The sequence below is a fragment of the Physeter macrocephalus genome, chromosome 5 (assembly GCF_002837175.3).
Source record: "Physeter macrocephalus isolate SW-GA chromosome 5, ASM283717v5, whole genome shotgun sequence".
Lineage (NCBI taxonomy): Eukaryota > Metazoa > Chordata > Mammalia > Artiodactyla > Physeteridae > Physeter > Physeter macrocephalus.
In genome coordinates, this window is record NC_041218.1 from 13,404,443 (window position 1) to 13,419,115 (window position 14,673).

The following is a 14,673-nucleotide window of genomic DNA, read 5'->3' on the forward strand; positions in this document are numbered from 1 at the left end:
CTCTGCCCCTGTGAGAAAGGTTCTCTTTACTCCACCCTCTGCTCTTTCCTCTGAGCTCCAGTAACTGAACGGTTCTCTCTACTCCACCATGCTTTCGTTCCGTCTCAATGTATTTCCTTCTGGTTCTGTCCCAATTACACAAGAGGGGGTACAAGGTAGTGGAAAAGAACACTGATTCTGGAGCTAGACTGCCCAGTTCAAATCCGCTGTCTCTCACTAGCTGTGTGACTTTGAACATGTTACTTAACCCCTCTGTACTTCAACTGTCTCATCTATAAAATTGAATGATAATAATAGTACTTACTCATAGGGTTAAGTATGAAGATTCAGTAAATTAACACATGAGTGCTGTAAAAGTGACCTGAAGCTCTACTAACCTGCCTAACAGACAAGATTCAGGTTGAAGAGGAAAAGCAAGCAGGCCAGAGACCCATCCCAAAAGGAGGCAGGAGTCTGGACCAGCGCTACCAGGAACAGCTAATAGAAAGACAGGATGTCCAGTTACATTCAAAGTCCAGATAAACAACAAATAAATCCTTAGTATAAATATGTTTCAAACGTTGTATGGGACATACTTGTACTAAACACATGTTTGCTGTTTATCTGAAATTCAGATGTACTTAGCCTGGGCATCAGGCTGTGATAGGGATCCAGTAAGTTCACTGTGTACCTATTTCACACAGATGACATATTAGGCTCCAGCAGAAGGCTGAGGTCGTGGTGGCCAGGACCCTACACATGAGGCCTGGGAGTGGTTCAGGTTGTTCAGGACCCTGAGAACTCTGAAGCACCTTCCAAACTCTGAGATTTCTCCTCTGATTATTCCACCACCCTGCGCCCTTATTCAAATCAGGACTCCTCCCTTGCTTGAGCATTTCTGGACTCGACACTCACAATTCCTAGGACATAGTTCCCTCCTCCCGGGAGTGTTCCCAGCACTGCATGCTGCACACGCTGGCTCCAGTGCTGGCGAGTCGGCCCCGGAGGAGCATGGGCTCTCGAGTCAGCAACTGCTGAGTTCAAACCCTCGGCGCACCATTCACCAGCCGTGTGACTCTGCGAGACCGGGTTTCCACCTATGTAAAACTGTGTTAATAACAGCCACCTTGCAGAGCGTTTGCGAAAACTGGCAGCAGTGCATACATTCAGTATAAGAGGCCAAGCACGCGCAGTTGCTTGAGTAGTAACTGAGCTAAGAGTAGTCATCGTTGTTGTTTCTACCGTAATTATTATTATTGTCAATTTCCACCCGAAAATGTTTCATTTTGAAAGTTTCCTTTCTTTCAGATAAATTCACCACTACTCCTTTGGCTCTGTAAGTTTACAGTCTGTTTCCTTAAAGAGAGTAACACCTATGTGGAATTAATCATTTCCCCTAGAGTTTGTCTCTAAATTATTACAATGATATTAGATGGAGGTGAGTCTCATTCGATTTAATATAACCACATACAATTTGTTTTTAAAATTCTGCTACTCTGAAAAGCATCTCCAGGGAAGACATGAAATTGTATCATCACCTGTTGCAATGGCAGAAGACGAACTTCCTGTTTACAGCAGAAAATACTCCAGGGAGCTGCCATATCCCATTTTTCCTAACAACCCCACCCTTAGTCGGGCACATCGCGATAAGGCTCGTTTTCTCACTGTTTCCCACGTGACTGCCAACTGTTCATGCTGCAACATCAGCTAACACCCTCCCTTAACCAGGCATTCCTCTGCCCTTCCACCATCAGCCCCACTGTTGCCCTTCCCAGCTAGACCAGCTCTCCACTCTTTTCTAGAGGGAACCACTGATATCAAACAACCCTCACTGTCTGCATCCCAGAAATCTCAGCAGGAAATCTCAGCAGAAAGTTGGAAAATCACAGTAAGGAGAGATTCCAGCTCCGTGCACACGACAAAATATTTGTGACTTAAGAAACAATTTGCAGGCTACTATGGAAATAGAATTGAAAGGAAGGGAAGGCGTAGATGGGTTGTATGTGTATTAACAGAGGACTGAGTAAGTAGATGTGATGGTGCCTTTAGGACCTTGTGAAAGCCCTTAGATCCTAATCAGGATTATTAGAGTTAGGGGGAAAAAAACAGGACACCCAGTTAAATCTGAATATCAGATAAATAATGAGTAACTTTTCAGTATGTCTCAGGAAATAATGGGGACATACTTATACTTGCTTTAGTAGAAGTATATACTTGCACTAAAAAAATTATTCATTGTTTATCTGAAATTCAAATTTAACTCGGCCTCCTATATTTCACCTGGCCTGGAGACATCAGACCTCCAATCAGACACTGGAGACATCTTGGTACTAACTGCTCCCACCTGTTGAAGAAGCTGCCAGATATCCTCTCTCATTCACTCTTCCACTGCATCCTCCACTGGAGGAACAGAGATGAAGAAAGCATGTTGCTCACCCTCTTTCCCTTTCCCCACTGGCAAAAAGAATGATAGACCCTTGGCTTCCCTGGGTGACAGAGGGAGACGCCATGGAGAGGCGGCTGAACTCAAACTCCATGAACAGAATGTGTGATCCTAACTTGGTTGCAGGGTCCTTCATGGGTCTGGGGTGATGGAAGCAGCCTAAAACTGTACACAATATTTTGTGAGTGTGCATTTCTCCAGAGAGAGTAAAAGTAGAGACAGGGGCAGAGATAGAGCTATATATACAGACACGGACAGAGACATGGTGACAAAGAGAGACGCTACTCATCCATGCATTCTTCCTCATGCTAGGAAGGGTCATGCAGTGAGTCTGACAGACGAGATCCCTGACTTCAAGGCACTCACATCCTAGTGGAGCAGAAGAGCTATAAGAAGTAAACAGATAGATATATACTGATTGCAGAGAGTGATAAGTGCTCTAAAGAAATAATGCTTGGTAATGGAGAAAAGAGTGCTAGAGGTGACTGGACATTCTCTCTCTGCCGTCACTCTCCTACTGGAAACCTGCACAGGTTCCATGTCCTTCTGGAACACAGCATTGGTAAGTCTGGCACTTAGGACTTTCTGTAACCTAACCCCAATTAGTTTACCCAATTTCATCCTCTGCAACACAAATTCTCCACCTCCACCAAGCCTCTTACCTTTGTATATGTTTAGGCTGTTTTCCAGCTTCAATTATTTCCTCCAGTTTTTTTTTTTCTTTTCGGTATGCGGGCCTCTCACCGCTGTGGCCTCTCCCATAGCGGAGCGCAGGCTCCGGACGCGCAGGCTCGGCGGCCATGGCTCACGGGCCCAGCAGCTCCGCGGCATATGGGATCTTCCCGGACCGGGGCATGAACCCGTGTCCCCTGCATCGGCAGGCGGACTCTCAACCACTGCGCCACCAGGGAAGCCCTATTTCTTCCAGTTTTAACTCTACCGTCCAACATGGTCCATCCAGTTCATGACCGAACCTCCTCCAAGCAGCCGTCTCTGGTTACTGCATCATTTCATACTACTTAACTTCCTTTGAATTCCTAAGCATACAGGCTATACTATTAAATACTTTATATATTTAGCCAGATTATTTTAAAATCCTTTTATCTGAGTTATTCTTGTCTCTCCACGTAGGCTGTAAGCTCCTGAAGAATAGATACCACTCCAAACAGCCTTCTGTAGTCTCAAAATCCCCTTGCCTGATAAACTGGACCTGATAGATACTTGCTGAAAATCATGAATGAAAAACTGCCACCTGCATCAATGTAGGGCAAGGGGTCACTCACCTGTAAGTACTTTTCAATTCCATTTTACTCTGGGAATAATAAACATTTGATGATACGATTTGATTTGAACTAAAACAAGCATGGCTCCACTGAAACGAACATCAACAAAGATGTACAGGAGTTGCTGCGGTGCTTCCACTGATGTCTAGGACCTGGAAGAATCTGATTCTCAGTCAGAATGAACCCCTTCAGAAACAAATTTGAACACAACGTAGGCTGTGCTAAACCAAAGCCAGACGGGCTCTTGTTGAGTGTGTAGAAATCTCCAGAAGTTACAGGTTTAATCAGAATTCAGAAAAAAAAAAAAATTTCCCCAATTCTACTATTTCCATCCTTACCTCCTAGCCCTTTTCCAGTCTGATGGTGGCTCTGGAATGAGATCCAAATACTGCTTGTTTACATAATGGAAGTGGATTTACATCTTATTCCACGTGACAACATTATGCGCCATAATGAAATTAATTGGACAACTTACACACGAAAAGAATGTGGATTTGGGATAGGTTTGGAAGCAGATCTGCTCATAGCATGCTGATTCTCCTGCCTCTATTTCAGTTGAAAGTCTACAGACATTCCCAAATAATATGGAGCTCTGTCAGGGGAGCTGGCTTATGAGTGCAGTGTGGCTGCATCTGAGCTTGGGGACAAGTGAAAACATATGTGCATTATTTGCAGAAACAAGAGAGTTTGCAGAAGAGGATTCTCGGAAGGGAAGGGAAACAGTTCTGAGACCTCAATGATTCCTCTCCGTGCTGTAAACTCAATAGGCTCTCAGAGATTTTTTTGTTGTGTTTTTCCATTTTATAAAGTGTACTCGAAAGAAGACTCAACCCTGGCAATCGTCCTATAGTAACATCCAAGCCTCTGAGCAAAATAATCTATGAGCATGAAATGAACAAATCTCTTTCCACTAAGTCCTTTCTTCGTCCTCATCCAGAAGAACCCTGAAATTTCCCCAATTCTACTATTTCCATCCTTACCTCCTAGCCCTTTTCCAGTCTGATGGTGGCTCTGGAATGAGATCCAAATACTGCTTGTTTACATAATGGAAGTGGATTTACATCTTATTCCACGTGACAACATTATGCGCCATAATGAAATTAATTGGACAACTTACACACGAAAAGAATGTGGATTTGGGATAGGTTTGGAAGCAGATCTGCTCATAGCATGCTGATTCTCCTGCCTCTATTTCAGTTGAAAGTCTACAGACATTCCCAAATAATATGGAGCTCTGTCAGGGGAGCTGGCTTATGAGTGCAGTGTGGCTGCATCTGAGCTTGGGGACAAGTGAAAACATATGTGCATTATTTGCAGAAACAAGAGAGTTTGCAGAAGAGGATTCTCGGAAGGGAAGGGAAACAGTTCTGAGACCTCAATGATTCCTCTCCGTGCTGTAAACTCAATAGGCTCTCAGAGATTTTTTTGTTGTGTTTTTCCATTTTATAAAGTGTACTCGAAAGAAGACTCAACCCTGGCAATCGTCCTATAGTAACATCCAAGCCTCTGAGCAAAATAATCTATGAGCATGAAATGAACAAATCTCTTTCCACTAAGTCCTTTCTTCGTCCTCATCCAGAAGAACCCTGGGTTCTGCCTCTGGCCTGTCCATGGTTCTGCTGTCCCTCCCGCTATCAAGAGGCACAGGTGGCAGCCACACCAGGAAACCTCCTCACTCCTTGACCCCTCGATGTGACACTTCTTTGCTTTCCTCCCACGTCTCTGGTCACCCCTTCTCTGTGCCCTTTTCTGACCCCTTCTGCCCCCAAGTGCAAGCCCTGTGCACTTCACGCGACTCTGGCCTTCACTCTCCTCCTTCATTTAGGAAACACATCCTACTTAGGACTTCACGATCACCTCTACTCCATGACTCTCAATCTGTATTCCTCCCTTGGTTTCTCATCTACACTCCAGTTCAGGTGTCCACAAGCATCTCCAACTGGACATGTCGTCATCACAAACTATTCTCCTTCAACAGCCTAACTAGGTTCGGTCACCCTACCTGAAGCCTGAAGCCATTCATCTGTTCATTCAACAACAACTTACCTGTGTGTCTTTTATTTCTCATATACCTACCAGTCAACCATAACTAAAACTGTAACCCATATTATTCCTACTCAAAAAACTATCTTCCTTCCTCTCTACGTATCCCATGAGAACTATCGTCATGACTCAATTGTAGTCCTAACTGATCTCTCCCTTCCATGAATGTCTGAAGCACTTACTATCTCTTATGCACTTAATAAAACAATGCCTTTGACTCTTAACTGTTTCCTGTAGACATATTATATATCTCAAAGTATTCTATGAGCTTCTGGATGACAGAAACTGTGTTGGTGAATTTATTTTAAAGGATCTGCCTATCTTAACACATAAGTGAACGAGCTGATCTTTTTTTTTTGTGGTACGCGGGCCTCTCACTGTTGTGGCTTCTCCCGTTGCGGAGCACAGGCTCCGGACGCGCAGGCCCAGCGGCCATGGCTCACGGGCCCAGCCGCTCCGCGGCACGTGGGATCCTCCCGGACCAGGGCGCGAACCCGTGTCCCCTGCATAGGCAGGCGGACTCCCAACCACTGCGCCACCAGGGAAGCCCAATGAGCTGATCTTTATAAAATGCTTATTTCAGGGACTGGCACAAAATATGAGCCTAAAAATACAGGTTTAAAGATAATTAAGTAGGACTTCCCTGGTGGCACAGTGGTTAAGAATCCGCCTGCCAATGAAGGGGACACGGGTTCGAGCCCTTGTCAGGGAAGATCCCACATGCCGCGGATCAGGTAAGCCTGTGCGCCACAACTACTGAGCCTGTGCTCTAGAGCCCATGAGCCACAACTACTGAGCCCGCGTGCCACAACTACTGAAGCCCACGCGCCTAGAGCCCATGCTCCGCAACAAGAGAAGCCACCACAATGAGAAGCCCATGCACCGCAACGAAGAGTAGCCCCCGCTCACAGCAACTAGAGAAAGCCGGCGCGTAGCAACGAAGACCCAAAGCAGCCAAAAATAAATTAATTAATTTAAAAAAAAGATAAGTAGATACTCAATAAACACATGGCAAACTGAGTAAGACTGAACTACGCGAAATGTTCCCAAGACATCCACATCCCACAGGCCCGTTTGCCTCTTCTGCCATTTGTAGAGGAAAGCTCAGAGTGCCAGGCCATATCTGGGCCAGGCATCTGGAGGATGTGCGTGTATGGTAGATACATGTTTGGGTCTTAAGGGGTCGAGCAAGAACAGCTCATGCAGACTTGAATTATTTGGGGAGTGAAAATGGAACATGGAAATACATTAGCTACTATTTTATTCCTTCTCCCCATTGTCTTTAATAAAGTAACTGCCTGATTTAACCTCTTCTCAGCTCTGTAACTGGGCGCGCCTGCCTGGCAGTAGGAACGAGTGTGTTCTAAAAAAGTGGATCTGGACTCACAGGCTAATACAGTGGAAGGACCACACAGAGGAAGCTGAATCTGACAATGAGGAAGGAAGCTGAGGTTGGAGGAGGAGAATGACTTACTCAAGGTCACACATCTACTGGCCCAAGTTAACCTGAGGGCCCTGCCTCAGTCCGCTCTCCCCCCAGGTCTTGTCCAGTGACAACACCCAGTCCCAGCTGACCTTTCCCTCTGCTTCATAAGCATCTCACATCCTTGGCTAAGATGCTGTTTATCACTTCCCATGGCGACCATAACCCCACAAAGCAGAGCTGACCTCCCTTCGCCCCTTGCAAGGATAGAAGAGCTGAGAGCCTTCTGTGCTCTTTTTAATCTCAAAACAGAAGCTAATTGTTGGGGTCAGACCGAAAAAGCAAGTGACTATCCCAGCAGCCCTCTCGGCAAAACCCAACACAGAGTGCCTAGCTGACCTCGGATGCGTTTAGTAGCAGGGATATTTTCCCCCTTTGTTAGTCAATGACCCTCAAGGAAAGGAAATCAATCAAGGGTTCCAGGAGTTTAGTTGTTCAGGTCTGCTTAAATTTTATTTTAGAGTAAGGGAAAAATCTAAACTGCCTTTTTTTTTTTTTTAACTACTGGGAATTCAAAATTATTCAATACAAAAAAATAATTTTTTAAAAAGGTGGAACACGGAGGATTTTTAGGGCAGTGAAAATACTGTATGATACTGCAGTGATGGATACATGTCATTCGACATTCCCCCAACCCACAGAACGTACACCACCAAGAGTGAACCTTAAGGTAAACTATGGACTTCGGGTGATAACGAGGTGTCAGTGTAGGTTGATGAAATGTAACAGGTACACTGCTCTGGTGGGGGATGTGGATGACGGGGGAGGCTGTGCAGGCGGGGCAGGGGATGAGGTACATGGGAAATCTCTGTACATTACACTCGGTGATGCTGTGATCCTACAGCTTCCTCTAAAAACAAAATCTATTTAAAAAAAAATACACTGTATGACTAGTTCATAAAGAAAGTCAGATATGAAAGGAGGAGAGAGGGGAAGTAAAAAGAAAAGCTGGATGGAGGGTGAGATGAAAAACGATATCGGAAAGGCAGGAAAAATCCACTGCAATTAAAAGGTAGAAAAACAGCAGTTATAATCCCAGATAAAGAGTCAGAAAGGTAGTTAAAGACGACACACATACACACGTTTAAAACGAAACACTTGAAAATAACCAAACAGAGAGATACTGTGGAAAAAACACTATAAAGCTGTGTTTATATTTTGTTCTTTTCAATTCAACAGGGCTTTAAAATATCCTCAGATAGCAACATGTGCCTGAATCGAGCATATGAACTGTGGCTTACTGTGATTGAGAAAATGAATTTTTAATTTGACACAATTTTAATTACTCTTAAGTTTATATTTAAAAATGAAAGTAATGTATTTTTTCATTAAACACAATGTTATTCAGTAGGGCTACTTTTCACTTTGCTTCAAAGTCAAATCAATTCATTCTTCACTGATAAACCAGTTTTTCTGGTGTTTTTTTTTTTGTTTTTTTTTTTGTGGTATGCGGGCCTCCCTCTGCTCTGGCCTCTCCCGTTACCGGGGCGCGAACCCGGTTCCCCTGCATCGGCAGGCGGACGCGCAACCACTGCGCCACCAGGGAAGCCCCTGATAAACCAGTTTAATTAACACGGATAAATAAAGAAAACTGATTTTGGAGGGTACTCAATTTAGTTACTGAAAAACTTTTACGTGTGTTTGGAACAACTTGGATATGGGAATCCACATTTTCCACTGTAAATTTTTTGAACTCTAAATACCGACCAAATATTTCTGATGAAAATTTAGCACTCAAATTCAGATGTGTTCAGATGTGTAAAATACCCACCAGATTCTGAAGACTTAGTATGAAAATCAAGAATGTAAAATATCTCAACTAATAATTTTTATTATTAATAACCTCACTGAAATGAGGTTATTTTGGATATACAGGGTTAAATAAAATACAGTATTAAATATAATGTCACCTGTTTCATTTTTTTTTTAATGCAGTTACTGGAAAATTAAAAATTTAGTATATGGCTCACATCGCGCTTCTGTCAGTTAGCACTGCTCTGAAGGAAGCAAGGCAAAGCTATTTAAAAAGAGATCTAATGCAAACCAGCATCACCACGTGTGCCCAAATCTTGCCGAAGCTCGATAGCTGAGGAGTCAGATAAATTCTAAGTAATCTGCCATGTTGATTTCTGGCGTGAGACGAGGCAGGGGAAGCAGGAACACACTTTGGATCGAAAAGGGATCTGAAAGGAAGCGATGATGTTCTGACCTCACAGAGAGGGTGGGTTTCCATAGGCTTCCTGCCCAGAGGAGACACAGGGCAGAAAGTCCAAGGGCAGCCTCGCCAGCACCCACCTTTCGGAGAACTTTCCAAAAGCTGGCAGGTACCAAATCACCAGGAGGAGGAGAAAAACAGAGATGTGAACGAACAAAAGGAACACAAGCACACCCAGAGCAGGGGAGGGTAAGAAAGCAATCTGCTTTACGTAAATGATAGCAAAAAGCGCTTGTAGCTGGAAAATCCATCCTGGGGTTTGCCAAAGTCAAAGAATTGTAGATCTAACTCACTTCTGATAGCATTCTCTTTGGGGTGAAAATGTAATCCAATTAATTAAAAAGTTTTACCCCCAAACATTCTTAAAAGTAAAATTTGTACTCACAGAAATTCCTGTCCTCATTTGCAACAGAGAAAATCACCAACTTTCTACTTTGGGAAAGTAAAGGTACCATCACCCACGGAAGAGAGAAGAGTATCTTCTACTTTTATGGCCTAATATCCCAGTATCTTGGGACTTTTTAAGGTATTGATGCTCACATTATTAGGTTCAGGTTGTTGTTTTCAGTTCGTCATAAACTATATCATCTCTTGAAACTTGGCCCAGAGTCCAGAAGACCCTGAAAATGGACTGTGTAGATTTAGAAGCTTAAATAGTAAACACTGTAACAGAAGCTTAGAGGCCTCTAGAAGGAAGCTATAGCCTTCTTAGTGCTACACACACAAAACAGATCCAACCCTGTACTTTATACATATTTTTTAATATTAATGGTGATGAATTTGAATTACTGGCTTCCTAAACTCCCTCCAAAAAAACTTTCATTTTATTAATCGGGGGGTGGGGTGGGGTGGGGGGCGGTGGAATTCATAGCACAAAGAAATTGCTTTCTAAGCCATCTAATACAGGGGTCACTAGCCACACGTGCCTACTGAGCACTTGAAATCTAGCTGGTCCAGATGGAGACTGTAAAACTTACACTGGATTCCGAAGACCTAGTACCAAAAATTTTAAAATAACTTATAGAAATTTTTTTAAATAGATTATATGTTGAAATAAAATTTTGATTATTTTAGGTTAAATAAACTACGTTACTAAGGTTAACGTCACCTGTTTCTTTTCATTTTTTAAAAAGTGGCTATTAAAAATTTTCAGTCTATGGCTGATATTATATTTCTATTGGACAGTGCTGCTCCAAAGTGACCAACTTTAGCTCCCTAAAAGCAGGGGGAAAATGGCCCACGCTCACTTATACATGAGGTCGATGATATTCTGGAGCAGGACCACCAAGTCCTGTGGACAAGCCCTGACTCCCTGACTCCCAGGTGCAATGCCTAGAACCATCAAGAAAGCTCTTCTGCTGTTGGAAACCCACAGATGGACCCAGGGCAGTGGACAGTTGTCAGAATGGAGGTGTTCTGAGACTCTTGCTGCCCCCTGTAGTGGATGCTGTGATACGCCACCAAATGCCTCTGCAGCACTGAGGCTCACAGCTGAGACTCTCCCAGGTCACTGTCCTTAGCCAAAGGGAGCCGCCTTGCCCAAGGCCAGACGCTTTCCAAGCAGCAGCTTGCACCCAGTGACAGGTCAATGTGGTGGTCAATGCCTTGCCTTAATTCAGGACACTCTGAAGGGCTATCCCAGCTCCAAAGCCCCCTGTGCGGTCAGCTGAGGTCTCTGTCGCAACTCCATTACCATCTAGCTGTTTCTTCCCTCTCTCGTTCCCTCACAGGACATTTCCCAGTAAACTCTCTGCATGCAAAGCTCAGTCTCGAGGTCTATGTTATGGACTGAACGATTGTGCGCCCCCCCAGTTCACGTGCTGAAACCTTCCCGAGGCGCAGCCCCGGGGGAGGAGCGCGTCGGCCGGCTGCCCAGCAGCACCGCGCAGGGAGGAGCGGGGCCTGCGGGCGGACTACCTGCCGTGGCAGACCAGAGACAGCGCTCTGGGTTTTGGAGACGGAGACCCTGCGAGGTAATTATGTCATGAAGTTGGAGCCTTCACGATGGCATTAGTGCTTACAAGAGAAGACCCTAGAGAGATTGTTTCCTCTCTCTGCCCTCCACCATGTGAAGATGTACGTAGCAAGAAGACGGCCATCTGCAAACCAGGAAGTGGGCCCTCACCAGAACACATCTGTAGCCCGGTAGGCACGTTGATCTTGGACCTCCAACCTCCACAACTGAGAAAATAAACATCTGTTGTTTACGCCTCCCCGTCCATCATGTTTTTGTCATAGCAGCCTGAACTAAGAGAGCCCGCTTCTCAGTGAACCCACCTAAGATATCCCCAGATATGAAGAAAACGTTATGGAAAAAGGGTATTGTGTGCCCACACATGTACAAGCATTTGAGCTCAGGAATGAAGTCAGGATATTCGAGTCAGCTACACACACACACGTACACAAAAAACGAAGCTCGTATCAATTCCCTCTCGCTCTTCTCAGTTGTGGTGATTACTGTGAAACATCTGTCCAACTCTGCTTACTTGGGCAAAGAGAAGACATCCTGACACCAAGAGCTAAGCTACACATATAGCTGGTGATGTCACCTACTTAGAGCCCTTTTTAAGAAGTCCAGAGATAAAGGCTTCAGCTCTTCCAAGGGGACATAACAATTTCCTTGTGTTCCTTGACCACAAACTGCACCCCTCACCACACAGACCCCTGGAAGCATGTGCGCTATTGGTCTCAGGGCGGCTGTGGGGAACACAGGCACAGAGCGACCAGGTAACCCGCAAAGGCACAGCAGGCAGGGGGCTGCCCAGCCAACCTCTGGTGTGACCTGCCCAGGTTCACTTACTGCTACCATCACAGAGAGGAGTGATTTTTCCCCCCAGCAATGGCTCTTCACATTCCTGGTCTGCGCATTTTTTCTCTGCAATGTTACCTCCCTACCTGGTCCATGATACTTCAGTTGAATAGCACAGGTATTGTGCCTACAGCTCAGAGAATCTTGGGGTGTGGGTTTTACACAGTCAAGACACATCACAAGTATGGCTTTTTATGATACCCCAAGTCAGGTGAGGACGGGCAACAACCTTCCAGGGGCTGCCTGGTGGTCTCTCTTCCCAAGCCCTGGAGGTTATAACACAGACCACCCTGAGCTGCTTCCTTTGCTTCCATAGAGAAGTAGGGCCTTTCCAATCCAGACTCCGATCTATTCCTGGGCTTCCAGTCATGACTCACCTGCATCTACAACATGCACTACTCCCAGGCTTCAACCCTGGGGGCCAGCTACACAACTTGCTGACTCAGCTCCCTGGCTATGTGTCTCCACTGACATCACCCCATTCCCCAGTTCACGGTGCTCTATTTACCTCCTCCTCTTCTTACTTTCAAATAAAGTATGTGGTTTTCTTGCTGTTATTGTTGTTTTATTTCAGTGAACCACGCATGCTTACAGGAATAAATACAAAAAAAAAAAACTCTTAAAAAAAAATCACTCATAATCCCACCATCAGGAGATAACCACCGTTAACATTTTGGTTTATCTCCTTGGAGCCCTTTTCCTTGCATGTGGGTATACAGTTCCTTGTAACATTCTAATTGGAAAGAGTCTACATATGTTTGCATTTTGCTTTTTTCAATTAACATCCAATATGTAAGCATTTCTTCGTGGTTTTAAAAATTCTGCAGAAACATCCCAATTACTGGTTACAGCATCATCTACCATATGACTGAGGCATACTTTAACTCTTACCCCCATTTTTTTTTTTTTTTTTTTTTTTTTTTGCGGCACGCGGGCCTCTCACTGTTGTGGCCTCTCCCGTTGTGGAGCACAGGCTCCGGACGCGCAGGCTCAGCGGCCATGGCTCACGGGCCTAGCCGCGCCGCGGCATGTGGGATCTTCCTGGACCGGGGCACGAACTCATGTCCCCTGCATCGGCAGGCGGACTCTCAACCACTGCGCCACCAGGGAAGCCCATTACCCCCATTTTGGAGCATTAAGATCATTATCGGTTTTTAGCGATGAACAATTTGAATATAGAACTTTACGTGTATTTCAGACTGCTTCCTTAGGATAGCAGCCCTTTTTTTAGTTTTTTATTTTTATTTTTGGCTGCGTTGGGTCTTTGTTGCTGCGCACAGGCTTTTCTCTAGCTGCGGCGAGCGGGGGCTACTCTTTGTTGAGGTGCGCAGGCTTCTCATTGTGGTGGCTTCTCTTAGTTGCGGGGCACGGGCTCTCTAGATGCGCGGGCTTCAGTAGTTGTGGCTCGCGGGCTCAGTAGTTGTGGCGCACGGGCTTAGTTGCTCCGCGGCACGTGGGATCTTCCCGGACCAGGGATCGAACCCGTATCCTCTGCATTGGCAGGCGGATTTTTAACCACTGCGCCACCAGTGAAATTACTTAGTCCAGGGGTCGGAACATGCCAAGGCTTTTGATAAATACAGCCAAATATATTTCAAGTAAGCTTATATCAGTTAGACGCACCAACGATGAATGAGTTCTCTAATTTTGCTTGACAAAGGAAAGATGTTATTACTATATTAATTAGCATCTCAGATTACTTGGTGAAACTGAACACTTTTCACGTTTATTAGAAATTTGGACTTCTTTTAGGCAACCTCGTCAAATCCTTTGCACATTTATTTATTGGGCTCTGAATCTATGTACATGCCCTCTTACTGTATTCAGAAAGCTAATGTCTCGTCTGTTGGTGTTTGTTGCAAGTATTTGCCCAGGTTTCTTTACCTTTTGATTTTTTATTAATGTTTGGCCTGCACAGTTTTTAATTTGAATGTAGACAAACCTATCAGTCTTTTCCTTTGTGATTTCCCTTAAGCTTAGAAAATCTTTCCTCTGTCAGAGCATCAGATAAATATTTACCTATTTTTTTCTACTTCAATAGTTTTCTCATTGACTATTCCCACTCTCAAGGCATGTCTCATCAGCTTCTTTCCCAGGCCTTCCCTTACCCTGGATTACTTTATTCTAGCTCTTCACCCATCCCATACGCTGCAACTGTTCTTGGAGGGACAGAGACAATCCCTTTTAAATAATCTTCTGTATCTTGGGAAAGGTGCAGGCCCCAGGCAGTTGACTTGGCTCTGTTATCTTCTTTCAGCATGTGCACAGGGCACAGATACGATGCCCCAGCGCCTGCCTCCCCTCCCGCGGGTGATGTCTGCCTGTGCCCAGGGGAGAGAGAAGTTCTGCTCAGGACTTTCATGACTCCTCTCAGGGGCTCTGGTAACCGCATCACCACCGCCACACATACACTCGCAC

At 44.9% G+C, this 14,673-nt stretch overlaps 1 protein-coding gene across 1 annotated transcript in view; it reads right to left on the reverse strand.

The window, feature by feature from the left end:
* Positions 1-14,673, reverse strand: part of TMEM178B (transmembrane protein 178B) — a 380,965-nt gene that overhangs the window by 228,584 nt on the left and 137,708 nt on the right. The gene's annotated exons all lie outside the window — the stretch shown is intronic.